Here is a 15369-nt window from a genome sequence, read left to right on the forward strand (position 1 = left end):
TATTGAGCACCCTGAAAATCCAGGGGAGACAAAAATTTGTGAGACGACAGATAAAGTATAAGTTTCTTGACAAAGTATAAGTTTCTTGGCTGTTGGAACTAGTCTCAGACCTGGCATACCTGACCATAGGTAATGACTTTATTCATTAACTGGCCAAGACCCTGGGTGTTTTTAGTCTTCCAAAATCTTTGATCATATTAACAAAACTCCCTAGCATACATTGCAGTGGTTTCGAAATAACATAGAAATAAGGCATGCTGGTCAGGACAGTAAAAATAAGGACTTGACACGGAAACCAAAAATGGCACTGATTGGAGTTTTATATTACCAAAGCGCTAACTGATTTTAAATTGTTTAGTTTGCCTGAGGGACGGAGCTACCGTTTTCCAAAGGGCCCTGCAGCCACATATTCAAAAGAGAAGTAATGAGTATTTATATATTTCATGCTGAAAAACATTAACACAAAAGAATAATCATTTGAAAAATGGAAATGTTCAATAAATAAAAGGTTTTGTCTGGGAGATTGCTGACATTTTTCTATTGTCTTAATTCCCTTGAGGTGAAGGAAGCAACTGATTCCTGTGGTGCCGTGGGGCTGCAGGCAGATGTCACTCAGTAAGTTGTTCAGTCACCCACTGTTCCTTCCACTGATTTGTAACTCTAATATTAACCCTGTAGTGACTGAGAAAATACACAAGTTCAGGATGTGCAGAAAGAATCTGATCTTACTTATTGCATCTTGGAGAACGAAGAACAGAGAAGACATTTATTTCCCATTCACCTAGTACTATCTGTCCCCTGGTGCCTGCCCACCCTTCATGGTCATCAGAATGCCCCCTCCCTTCAGCATCTCTCACCTGCATTTGCGTTTTATCCACTTCATGCCAGGCTATTGTGCATTCTTCTAGTTGTTCTTGTAATTAGTGCTGACATTTTTTAAAATTTTATTTTAATTGTTGTTCAAGTACAGTTTTCTGTCTTTTACTGCCATCCCAGTCCAACCACCCAGCCCTGAATTTTCCCTGAAATTCCCTCCCCTCTCCTCTCTGGTCCCTGTCAGCCTGTTCTTTAGGTCAGTGCTTTTGGTTATATTTTGCTTGTTTGTTTGTTTTGTTGCTTGGTTTCCTGTTAAAGGTGAGATCCTATGGCATTTTTCTTTCACCACCTGGCTTATTTTACACAGCATAATGCTCTCCAGTTCCATCCATGCTGTCAGAAAGGGTAGGAGCTCCTTCTTTTTTCTGTTGTGTAGTATTCCATTGTGTAAATGTTCCATAGTATTTTGATCTACTCGCTTAACTAATGGGCATTTAGGTTCCTTCTGGCACATGGCTATTGTAAATTGTGCTGCTGTGAATATTGGGTTGCATAGGTTCTTTTGGATTGGTGTTTCAGGGTTCTTAGAATATAATCTTAGCAGTGGAATTTCCAGGTGAAAAGGCAGATCCATTTTTAGTTTTCTTAGAAAATCCCATACTGTTTTCCATAGTGGTTGTACCAATCTACAATCCCACAGTATCACCTACAGTGCACTAGAGTCCCCTTTTCCCCACAATCTTTCCAACACTTACTGTTTGTTGCTTCGTTTATGATGGCCATTCTTACTGGTGTGAGGTGGCATCTCATTGTGGTTTTTAATTTGCGTCTCTCTAATACCTAGCAATACTGAGCATCTTTTCATGTGTCTCCGGAACATAAGCCTTTCTTCTTAATGTCGATTGCCTCTTTCACTTAGAATAATTCTGATGTTACAATGCCAGAAGACTTCTTTCCCACGAGACAATACAAAGTGAGAAAATGAAACACAACCTCCTCATTTGGATAAAGAAACTTCTAATGTACACTTTTAATGTCTTCCTTAGTAACTAAACTCTACTGAATTATATTTCTCATCTGGCTATTTCTTTTCAGAGTATGTAGCCATGAAACTAAGTTCTGGTAAATGAGATGGCAATTAATCGCTAAGAGTAATTTAGGATTGGCTCTTTAGGGGGAAGAGAAGACATTTGCAATACTCTTCTCTCTATTGTTAAGTATGGTACCTGATGTTATTGCTGGAACTACAGTGGTCATTACATAGGGAAGCTCGAGGATGAGAATAAGCAATGGTTACAGAGAAAAATAAAAGAAGTTTAGGCTCCTGATGATTTTATGAAGCATTAGATACACTCAGGACTGTCTGATTTTTCACTTGTTTTACTCAAGAGAAACAACTCTAGAATAGTTAAAGAAGGTCTTCCCCACCCCTGCCCAGAAGCCAAGCATAATGCTTTTCTGGTGCAAATATTCTACATGTCTTCTTAGAGCCCATTCTGACCTCAGAACTAAGCTATGTTATTAAACTGTTTTGATGGTGCCTCACAAGAACAGTTCAATTTACATCAGAATCCAGTATTCACATACACATTTCTTCTTATGTATAATAGAAAAATCTTTTAAGAAACAATATTTTTTAATATTGTATTTATTTATCTTTAGCCGGGAAGGGAAGGAGAGAAGGAGAGAAATATCAATGTATGGTTGCTTCTCGTGAGTCCCCTGCTGGGAACTGGCCTGCAACCTGGGCATGTGCCCTGACTGGGAATCGAACCTCGATCGTGTGGTTCACAGGCCCGCGCTCAATCCACTGAGCTACACCAGCCAGGGCTTAAGAAACAATATTTTATCTTTGTTATTTTTAATGCATGTTTGGTATATACAAATATCCATTCGCTCTTTGTGATATTTGCAGATAGAGTTTGGAAAGAAGTTAATGATATAATCATTACTATATGCCTAGCGGGTTGTTAGGTGGTTTGCATAGGTTTAACTCATTTGATTTTTATAATAATGCTGTGAGTTAAAGTTCTCTACGTTTTATTAGGGGGCAACTATAATTTCTTGAGGTAAAAGAACTTGCCTTATATCCTGTAGTTAATAGGTGCTAAAGCCAAGATTCACATTCAGGTTTAACTGCCCAAATACATGACTTCCATCTATTTAGCTCTTTCAAAATTAAATACCTCAGCTGTGTGACTCTCAGAAACCATCAGTACTCATTAGCTTGGTTTATTTTCACTCAAGTAATGCCTTTGGAATTTTAAGGAGTAAAGAAAAAGAATACATGAAATTGTTTAAAAAAGTATTGTGTTCACTTCTGGTTCCAAGTATGGCCATTGACAGGCCAATTAAAAAACCGTCCATGCTCAATGGATTCACTGTATGTCTTGTTAATAACCATGTTCTTTCTTTCATGTTTCTGAGCATCTCTGTGGTCAAAGCTTTATTGGTCAAAGCTTCTTGATTTTATCTCTCTTTTATTCTTCTCGAAGTTGTGAGCATTAAGCGCTAAGTCCCACTGTGCTGAATTGGACATTGGGACTATAAATACATCCATATAAATGTTGATTTAAATAAAAATCGTGCCTCGTGCCAATTATTTAACTTCATTTCCTCGCATGCAAGCTGATGGTACAAACACCTGCTTTACAGCATGGGTTTTAGGATTGTATCTGTGAGGCAGCCAATACAGGATGCGTATTAGCGTCGTCAAACGTGCAAGCTCCAGATCGCACAGACTGCATCTCTTCTCTCAGCTCCTTCATCACTGCCTGAACTGGGAGTGTTATTTAACCTCCCCAAGCCCTTTTACCCTCTCTTTACAGCAAACACTAAAGCACTCCTTTTGTGAGAGCTGTGAGATTGTAAAAGATAATTCATTTGGAGTGCTTAGCACAAAACATGTCACATCTAAGCGTTCAAATATTAGCACTGGTCATCATTCTTCAGAGGATTAGCACTGAGTTCATATATAAAATAGAAGCTACATAATTTTTGCAGACAGGCTTCCAGAACCTTTCTCGGAATCCTATCCAATTAGTGCAATTAATCTACCATTTGAAGAAACAGCAAACTCCACCTAACAATGTAAGTATCTGCTTACATAATCCAACAGTGCTAGTTGCAGAAGAATTGACTGATTTAAAAGATGAAAAAGATCTAAAATGATCAAAGCTTAAAGTATGTACTAACTTTTGAAGTGCAGTTAGTACATTTCTCTGTTTTGATGTTTAAATAACTAATTAGAAAATACATTCAATGTAAAAAAACTTAAAGTAGAAGTTTTCCCAACATTTGACTCAATGTAATTTAGGTCATAAACTGATTCTTTATTAAATTGAAAGCAAAATTGAAAAATTCCATCTGGAACATAAAGTATTCTTTCCTTTATTTGAAGGTTTCTTCTTGTGAATTCTTTAATATATTAAAAATTAATGAAATTTCTGCAGATATTAGATGATTTTTTTAACTGCCACTACTTCAAAAGAACCTAAATGTTGCTCTAGCTCAGCAGTGTTCAACCAGTGTGCTGCAGGAATTTTTTAAATGTACAATACTTGACTGTTTAGTCAGGGGCATTGACCTCTTTTCCCTTAGATTTTCAAATTTCAAAAAATGACAACAGCCAACACAGCAATAGCTATCTGAAGCGAATGAATGAAAATTAAGGCTATTTTTTGGTCAGAGCAGCAAAAAATATATTTTTGCGTGTGCTACAGCATTTCAGCAATTAGTTTATGTGTGATATTAGACGACAAAGGTTGAAAATCATTGCTCTAGATTAATCTGTATTTCTGTATGACATGCACAGACCCATGAGCAATAAAAAGACATTAGGATTTTGAAGTTGTTTCATACATAGCAAGTCTAGTTAATAATCTGCTGTTTCCCCTTTCTTTAATAGATATCTTATGAGATTAATTCTGTTACATAAAAGCCATTGAATAAAATTATTTTTGAGGCGTGTTTTTCCCAAGTTTTTTATCTGGATTGGTCTTTTGTGCTGGTAACTTATAATCAATTTATAGCCACTGGTGTTATAATTGGCAAGATTGGAATTCATTTTGAAATGTGGAAAAACCTCAAAAAGAGTTAACAAGACTAGTTTAGTAAGAATTCCCTTGTCATTTCATTTCCTATAATTCTAAGAAGTGAGATGGCCTTGGGAACTTTGTAAAGCAAATTCTGGGTTAAATGAGATTTAAGTCACAGATGCTTGGCTAATATGTATTGTGCAGGGAGAATTTATTGTTGGAGAGGTAGTCTCCATAAATCCAGAAGGAATCAACCAGCATTTCCATACAACTATAAATCTATATTCTAAATCAGGGCTGTCAAATTCATTTTCACCAGGGGCCACATCAGCTTCGCAGTTGCCTTCAAAGGGCTGAATATAATTTCAGGACTGTATAAATGTAACTACTCCTTAAGTAGGGGCAAGGAGCTCGGTGCTTCTGCTGGGTAGAAACAAGGTGCTGGGCCAGATAAACCAAGGTGGAGGGCCAGATTCGGCCCTCAGGCCTTGGATTTGATACCTGTGTTCTAAATCAACCTTCATTTTATAAATATTTGTTTGAAATTCATTCGTCCCTTTTCATACCATTTTATCTCTTTGTTCTAAAAGAGAACATCAGCTAATTAATGACTCTGAGCTATCATTTTGAAGTACAAATAGCACTATAACAGCACTATAACAATATAGAAAATAGTATTGTTTTAAAATATACCAGATTGGGACTTCCAGTCAAAGTGGAGATGTAGGTAAATATGACTCACCTCCTTATATGACCACATCAAAATTACAACTATACTATAGAGCAACCATCACTCAGAACCATCAGAAATCGAGTTGAATGGAAGTTCAACCACTACAGAATTAAAGAAACCTCATCCATCCATACTGATAGGAGGGGCAGAGACATGGAAATGGCTGGTCTGACACTCATGTGTAGAAGATAAAAATTCAGGAGGGATATCTCAGGAGCAAAAGGTCCCAGCCTTGTACCATTCCCTCTAGTGCAGGGTTCCAGTGACATGAAGATAAGCCTTGCAGTACTTAATCTCGCTTCTGACTGCAAGGACCAGTGGGGATTGAGTTGGTGGAAGAAACTTTTAGAGTCCCAAGCAGTTTCTCCTACAGAACCTACACGCAGACTTACACAGATTCACTCCCTCTGAGTTCTGGTACCGGGGTAGCAGCTTGGAAGGTACCAGTGGCATTGAATTGAAGAAGGAATTGAAGTGTCTGACATCACAGCAAGAGCTGAGGTACAGCTTTCCCCAAGACAGAAAATCGGGCACAGACTGTTGTTTCTTTTCTGAACCCTCTCCCTACAAAGCCACAGAGCCAAAGCAAGTGTCATACCTGAGACTCCAGCAACCTGGCTAACACTGTTTGCCCTTCCCTGAAGATCCCCTGAGACTCTGCCCCACTGAACTTCTGGGCCCACTCAACCTGTAAACAGGAGTTTTTCTATATGAATGGCTGGTTTTGGCTTATGCTTTACAACTTCCTCAATTCTCTAAAACAAGCAACAGCTGACCTCAGCGAGACTCCAGCCTCTGTACCCCTTACACAAGTGGCAACTTATGTCCTGGCACTAGCAGCAGCTAGCCTAGGTTCACAGTTTGGCTTCTCCTGGGAACCTCCAAGCCCAGAACTAGTAGCAACCATCTCAGATTGCTTTGTACCTTGTGCAGAGTTGCTCTGGGCAGAGTACAGGTGAGGGCTGACTGTGCCTGCACCATCTGAAACACTCCAGAGCCTGCACACTCAGAGCCTGCACACTCAGTGGACAGCTATAGACCATGTCAGAGCATGACCACCTCATCCCTCCACAGATAATCCTCAGTAGAGGGTAGAGGTTGGAGGTCAGTGGTCACAGCCAGACATTTGACTGGCCTGGGTAAATCCTTGCCATTGACCTGTCAAGCAATAAATGGTCCACTACAAGAGAGGGTATACTCAGCCCACACATAGGGTTCACGTGGAGTGCCCAGTTTCTGTGATGGGGGAGGCTGTGTCACTGGACCCTACAGAACACCTGCTACATTAGGGCCATGCTACCAAGACAGTGAGTCATAGCAGCTCTACCTTATACATAGAAACAAACAAAGGAGGCTGCCAAAATAAGGAAATATGGCCCAAATGAAAAAACAGACCAAAACTCCAGAAAAGAACTAAACAAAATGGAACTAAGCAATCTGCCAGATGCAGACTTCAAAACACTGGTTATAAGGATGCTCAAGGAACTTAGTAAGGACCCCAAGAGTATAAAATAATCCAGTCAGAAATGAAGAATACACTAATTGAAATAAAGAACAATTTATTTATTTCTGTTACAAGGAAATTTATCTATTTCTACTGTTACAAGGAAATAACAGTAGAATATATAAAGCCAAGAATCAAATCAAGGATTCAGAACATAAGGAAGCAAAAAAAAAAAATAAAAACAATCAGGACAACAGAAAGAAGAATAATCCAGAAAAATGAGGATAGTGTAAATGGCCTGTGGGACAACTTCAAGCATGCCAACATTCATATCATAGGGGTGCCAGAAGGGGAAAGGAAAGAGTAAGAAATCGGAAATTTCTTTTTCCTGTTTCCTCCCTCTTCTGGAAGGCGGAACAGGAAGGCTTCATTTTAGAGACATCATCTAGAAAGTCCTGTGCAAAAACATACAGTTCATGAATTTTTTTCTAATTTTGTAAGTTAATTTAATTTTTAAGAGTTTTACATGCATCTTTATTTGATACATTTTTATTTTAAAAATTTCTGTACAATCAATTTTTATTCAGTCAAGAACATTTCCTAGGGCTAACCACTGTGCTATACACCTGAAACTACTACAGAATAATATTAAGTGTAAACTGTCATTGAAAGAAATGAAAAACTTAAGACAGTTTTTCATTTAGTAAAAGCAGACACTTAGTAAGAGATTATGTGTTTCTTCTTTTTTTTTTTAATGAGTTCAACTTTCCATTCATTTTTTACTGGTTTTCATTCTTAACCTTATTTTTATCTGTAATTATTTACAAATATTCCCTATCAGGAAAACTACTAAATTCTTTAAATATTCTTCACCTATGAATATATTCTGAACTTTTAATTCTACATTGTATATACTATTTCTATTATTTCACCTAAAACACCTGATCAGTTTTGAATAAATTAATATTATGTTGGAGCTTCTTTCTGTCCTTGCTCCCATCCCTTCACACATATTATTACACTGCCCCCCCCTCCCATTTTCCATCAAAAACAAAGGTTTTTTAAATCCAGGCTAAGAACCAGTAGCATGTTTTATTCCGGAGCTATAAGCATGAAGATGAAACGACCTCTGTTCTCATTTCCTTCACTTAGTAGCAGCAAAGGCCACACAAATAACAACACCAGAGAAGTACAATGAGTGCTGTGATGGAGGTGTAAGCATGAGTGAGTAGGACAGAGAGAAAGTCACTCTGCCTAATGAGTAGAGGATTTCTCCTATGCTATTATCCATTTTAAAGGGCCTGTAAATTGAGCCAGATGAGCAAAGAGCCTGTAAATTGAGCCAGATGAGCAAAGAGGAAAGGTGGGACTGTTCACATACAAGTGTGCTCTGGAGTGGAAAAATGCAACAAGTTTTTAGACTCATAAGACTTCAGGTTATGGTGTCATAGCATGCTACTATATAAAATTAGATTCTGAATGGATATGAGAAAAACTTTATTTTCTCTCAAGGGTCTAAATAACTTCTTCCTCCTACTTTTTCCCTAAAAAGAGTAAGGGGAAGGAGTGACAATGAACCAGTGAAGGTCAAGGGATAGGTTAATTTTTATCTGTAATGCCTTGTGATTTCCAGTGGAAATTAATTATTATTTTAATAATGTGTTAGTATGAGTTTTTCAAAATTATAAATCTTTAAAAAGCTCTGAGAGCAATTGTGCCAAACTGTTAAAGGTGGTAGATTCTGAAAGGTAACTATATGCACATTTAATATTTTTCTTCCATGAATTATTTTTTAATAATTTAGAAATCACCTACAAATGTTCTTGCTCCCTAAGAGAGAATACATAACTAAAAATTTGAATATTGGATTACTGAAATAAGAATAAGGTTAGCAATAGCAGGTAGGAGATGAAAGCAGACACTTAGTAAGAGATTATGTGTTTCTTCTTCTTTTTTTTAATGAGTTCAACTTTCCATTCATTTTTTACTGGTTTTCATTCTTAACCTTATTTTTATTGGTTACGCTGTGAAATCAATGACAGTAGAAAATTGAGTTTACAAACTCACTGCTGTTTTGTACAAATGAAGCATCATGCAAAACAGAGTCCTATACACTACAGTGAGTTGGAGGTGTTCCTTCATGTAACTAGATACATATTTGTGTTAAAATATGTAATTAAAATTTTATAGTATAAAATAGCTGTGCATAATACATGACAATCCTAAATTGATTCTTAGATTTTTTAAAAGAGCTCATGTAAATGATTAAAGGAAAGTTAATAGGCAGAAAGTTTAAAGCCAAGATCTAAGGAATGAAGCCAGCTTTTTAGGGCATAAAATAAGGATGTTGGCGTTATTTGTCTGTGAGGGAACAGGAAGCAGAAAGATGAGAAAGCCACAATCAAAGCAAACAATGTATTCAGGAAATACAGGTGTACATGAAAGTTTTAGCAATCGTGTTTCTATCTCCCCTGAACTTGATGAGTTCTCTACATCTTTCCAGTATGTGCATTATACTACATCACGTGTTTTCAAGCGTTGGAACCTAGCTGTGATCCTGCCTCTCACTTTGCAGCCTTCTGTTTACTTACCTCCCTTTTTAGAGCTGCAGCCGACCTGAAAAAAAAAGACTAATCATTTAGTCCATGACTGGATACCAGGAGACAAGGAGAGATTTTAAGTGTTTCTACTTAGGTCAATCAGAAGCAGATAGAATATAATGGATAACTGCAAATACTGGTTTAAAGGAGAGAAGCAGTATTAAGCATTGGATCCAAGAGTACAGAAGAAAAGGTGGGAGAGGGTGAATCAGGAGTCAAAGAGGATATCAGGTGACAATACAAAGTGACAAATCAGAATGGAGTCGCTAGATTCAAGGTCGAGGTTATCAACAAAGCAAGGGTACTGTGAAAGCATTTTTACTGGATGACAGCTGCTTTGGTACTTATGTTCATTCTTATTTTATATAAAAGGGAAATGAGTTTCACAAGGTTTAAATATCTTACCTGATTTTACTTATACATGCCCATAAATAACAGGGTTTTTATTCAAATCCAGTCTTTTTGACTTTGAGATCCACAGTTTTGTCTTATATTGACCTCAAGATTTTAAGACATTTTTAATTCTTTTAAAATATATTCACATTCATTTTCTAGAAGGATTCTTGTGGCATGGTTTCCTGGTACATGGCGTGTTGTAGACATTTTCTCCTAACTAAATATTTTTAATTCTTTTCTGCATTTTACATTCCAGTTCTTGGAGCATTTCATTGTTCTTCCTGTTTACGCCTGTCAACAAACAGGGTTAAATATGCACAAATTTTATTAGGGAAATATCTGTTGGAAAGAAAATAGAGAAGGAGTCTGGAAACACTGGAAGAGTTAGTGGAATGTGAAGCAAATTCATCCCTGTGTGAAAGAGAAAGGGAGGGAAGGTTAGGTAGAATTGTCCTAGACTGCAGTGCACTTTAAGAAACTTTGGGGCAGATCAAAATCCTCTAGGAGTCCCAAGTCTTCCAGGAGTGGGTCTGCCTTAGCAGCCCTGCACTATCATTGGCTAAGAGTAGGCACAGAAAGTAGCACCTTGGCAGAAACACTGCAGTGAATCTCAGAATGCAATAGCTAGACATCTTACTCAGCCTCTGTCATTGGAGATCTGCAAGGTACATTCTTATAGGTGCACAGATGACTTCCAAGGCCATAGACTTTTTGTTTAAATTACCAGATACTATCCACCCTATACATTAAGTCTCTGATAACTAGATGACATTATTTATAAAGACTTTCTTATGCCTCTCCAAAATCTTCTATAGTCTAGGATGAGATTCATAAGAAATATTTTTAAAAATTATTTAAATAAAAAGAATAATTGAACATCTAAATTTGAATTATAAGTAAAATAGAGCATAATCTACTGCTAACAGTGAAAAGTATATTTTCTCTTCTCAAAACTAAATGACTTGAAATACAAACCAAGAGCATTAATGGATCCTTAGAATGAATTAAAAATTGACTTATTTTTGTTGAGAGATAATGTGCAACATTTGTTCAATTTATTCCAGCAGATGTGAGGGATTGTGGGATGAGGAACACTAACATCTTTGGAATGGCTGCCATGTGCCAAGGTCATCAGTGATCACTTATATTTGAAGGGTTGCAGAATATGCCACCACTAAGTATGACTGTGGGATTTTAGACCACACCACCCCAAAATATGCTACTTCGATATATTGATTGTTTTGAACTGTTGACACTTTGGAAAACAGCAAATGCAGACAAAGTTTCTATCTGAATTCCCCTCATCTGCTTGAAGACTGATCCTTCAGAAGAAGCTCAACTGTACTAAGTTCTCTTCCTGGGAGTTTCATCAACCAGGGAAGATTGAGTCTGATTACAGGAGAGGAACTTAGAAATTGATTCTGTAATGGGGTATAGGCTGAGAGACCCTACGGACCCCCCACAAACCTCACTTGGAGGCTGGGAAAAGCAGCAGCACAGGAATTGAGAGTTATATTCTTGCATATCAGTAGCAGCGAGCTAGCTTCATAGCCTGCACAGAGCCAGGGAGATGGGCCTGACTTTGACCCATGATGTAGCCCAGAGGCAGCGCCCCATTGTTACAGCGCCTGCGTGAGAGCCCGGAGATGGTTCCCTCCCTACCATGGGGCCACGCCTGCCCGGACTAACTATATATAGCAGCCAAGAAAGGCATGCAATATGGGGATGCTGGCAGGTGTAGCGGGTTGTGGGAGGAATCAGAAATGGGGTTATGGAGGAGGTTCCAGGCTGCGCTTTAAAGGAAAAGGTGGGCCGCCAGGTGGGACAGGGACAATGCAGGAAGAAAAGGGGTGAAAAGACTCTCACTGGCAGGCCATGAGGAGGTGCCACATGGTTTTGGATTAAGAGTTGGAGATTGCACAACAGAGTTGATGGTGCTGGGAACTGAGGGAGGCCTGGCCAGTGGAACACGGATTACTGCGAGGAACCAGGAGAAGTGAGTTGCAGACTGATATGGGGTTATTTTGTTGTTGTTGTTGTTGTTTTCTGAAAGATAGTACTCCTGACTGGCGGGCGCTGAGACTGGCCCAACTGGGCAAAGGGGGAGGGCAGGACTGTGTGTTTGTGGGTGTATCTTTGTTTCTAAAGGGAATGAGATTTAGTGGTAGAATTCCATCATTTTCCTAAACCTGCATAACTTTTCATTAAATAGCTCCTTTCCTTTTTACAAAACTCTGGCACTGAGAGCCACAATTCCTACCTGCAGCAGGCAAAGAAGAACAGTAAGACAAAAGACCCCAGGTGCGGGGAGCGGGTTGTTTCTTTAACAATACCGCACGCAAGCAACCTTCATACACTCCCCTGAAGGCCTACATCCTCTGCTCTTTCCCTATTAAGATTGTATTTAAGGCTGAATTCTAAGCCACCATAAGGAGTTATTCATTTTCCCTGGTTACCTCCCATGAGTACAGGAGGTATACATGTTAACAAACTCGTTTAATTTTCTGTTGCTAACCTTTCATTACAGGAGTCTCAGCTAAAATCTCAGAATGGTAGAGGGAAAAATATTTTTTGCTGTCCTACACTTTCAATCTATATAATGACCATGGTAGAAGGAGATGATTAGTCTCATCTAATAGACCAAGAAAGTAAGGGCTCAGAACCACTACCCAGGCTCAAAGATTGGAAACTGTCAAAGGAGATTTCAGTATAACTCTGTGTAGCTCTAAGTCCTGTAATCTTTTCAAGTATAGATATTTTCATTTGTTTATAAAACATTTGTTGCTTTTCCAAGTAACTTGTGAATTTTCATTATATTTTCAGATCTGTTTTATAGACTGCAATTATGTATGTATGTATGTGTATGTATATGTATATGTATATATATATATATATATATACATATATATATATATATATCACACTTCTACCAAGGAGTTTTTAATCAAATTGGAAGAGATAATACTGTACTCAAAGAGCTATAAAACAAACCCTCTTGTGTATTATATGACTATTAAATACAATAAATGCTATGAGCCAAAGCTATTGCTAGAGGCACTATGGTAGATTAGGTGCATGCAGAATAGAAAGTGGAAGGTTTGTAATTACTTTTCTTAGTTGGATCACACTGATGTAACACTGTGGGATAAGTGGAGGCAGTCTGGCTTCCTTACCCACATGTCTGGGTAACTAAGGGAAGCTGTGTTCCCATAGCCTTGAAGGGGCCTGATAAGTAGTGTTCTCATGGCCTTGAGACTGGGTCTGATAAACCATTTCCATAACATGAAGTGGGCTCGCAGGTGCAGAATTGTGTTACGTTATGTAATGTTCTGGCATTTTTCCCCAGCTTTGCTCCGTGCTAGTACTTAAAACAAGTAGGGGCTTCTTACTAGAAAGGCACACAGCTTGCAGCATGTGTGGCTCACCCACCCATAAATAAAGGTGTGGCAAGCATCCCCACAGCTCTGTGCATTCTCTTCCGTCTCCAGAAAGTGAGAGTGGATCTACCTGGACTTGATCGGCTGCAACACAAACATAATACCACAAACCCAGTGACATATAAACATAAGGAATTTATTTGTCACCCTTCTGGTTTCAAAATCAAGGGGCCAACATGGTTAGGTGGGGGCCCTCTTCCTTATTCCAGACTTCTCTTCTTGTTCTCATATTGTGGAAGGGACTAGACATCTTCTTGGAGCCTCTTTCATAAGAGTCTAAACCCATTTATAAGAGATCTATCCTGATGATTTAAGCACCTTTCAAATGCCACCATAGTTAATACCATCATAGTTAAATCCACATAGTTAATACCATCAACTATGTGGATTAGGATTTCAACAGGAATACTTTTGGAGGAGACACAAATATTCACAGCAATATCCACAGCAATGATGATTAAATGTTGGATTTAAGATGCCCAAGATTGAATTCCGCCTCTAATATTTAATTTCAGTTACTTTAAATTACTCTGTATAAATCTCAGTTTCTGCATCTTCAACATGAGGTAAATACTATGCCCTTCACTGTGTCGTGACAAGATAGGATAGCAAAATGCATGGGAAAGCAAGAAGAAAATATGTAGTCTAAATACAAAAGACATTAATATAAATGATGTGATCAGCATTTTGTGTGAATGCCAAATTCTAGTCATATTTAAAGAAGATAATAATATTTAACTGAACTGTCACGGCTTTCCAAAAAAAAAACTATTTGTTCTTGAATTTTAGATTCCTTTTTGAATTTTATGATTCATCAGTCTTCAAAATATTTGTGTAGTTCAATGATGTCCAAGAGATACAAATCTCTTAAGTAAGATTTTTAAACTTTGGAAAGAAACAAAATCCTAACCCTATCCAAAAGAAATCGAAAAAGAAAACAAGCAAAGAGAAAAGCATATTTTTGGAACAGAAAGTACCCATAAAATTCACATGAATAAAATAGATTTCAAAATATCAATTCCAATAATTTGTTTACTTATTTATATTTTTGTTTACTTTATTACAGCTGTCCCAATTTTTTCCCTTTTGCCCCCTCCAACCAGTCCACATCTTTCACCCACAGTCAGTCCCCTCTCCATTGTCCACGTCCGTGAGTCATTCATTCCTGTAAGTTCTTTGACTAATCCCTCCCCCTTCCTTCAGCCAGTCTACCCGCGTTCCTATAGCTGTCAGTCTGTCCCATGCTCCCATGATTCTGGTTCTATTTTCTCATTAGCTTATTGTGTTCATTAGGTTCCAGTTTTAAGTGAGATCATCTACTATTGGCCTTTTGCCATCCTATTATTATTCATTTATAATAATATTCCCTAGTTCCATCCATGCTGTTGCAAAACTTAGGACTTCCTTTTTTTCTTTCTACTACAGAGCATTCCATTGTGTAAATGTACCAGATTGTTAATCCACTTATCTGCTGATGGGCACTTGAGCTGTTTCCAGCATTCAGATATTGTAAACAGTGCTGCTCTGAACATAAGTGTGCATAAGTTCTTTTGAATTGGTATTTCAAGATTCTTAGGGTATATTCCCAGCAGTGGAATCACAGTGGTTCATAAGGCCATTCCATTTTTAATTTTTTGAGGAAATTCCATACTGTTTCCCACAGTAGCTGCACCAGTCTGCATTCCCACCAATAGTCCACTAGAGTTTTCCTTTCTCCACATTCTTTCCAGAGCTTGTTTCTTGTTGATTTATTCATGATAGCCATTCTGACAGATGTGAGGTGATATCTCATGGTGGTGTTACCACAATGAGTGGTTTTGCCACTCTGATGACTAGTGATGTTCAGCATTTTTTCATACGTCTCTGGGCCATCTGTTTGTCTTCCTTGGAGAATTATTTATTCTGG

The sequence above is a fragment of the Sturnira hondurensis genome, unplaced genomic scaffold (genome assembly GCF_014824575.4).
Source record: "Sturnira hondurensis isolate 20B ecotype Veracruz unplaced genomic scaffold, ASM1482457v3 Scaffold0002638, whole genome shotgun sequence".
NCBI classification, from domain to species: Eukaryota; Metazoa; Chordata; class Mammalia; order Chiroptera; family Phyllostomidae; genus Sturnira; species Sturnira hondurensis.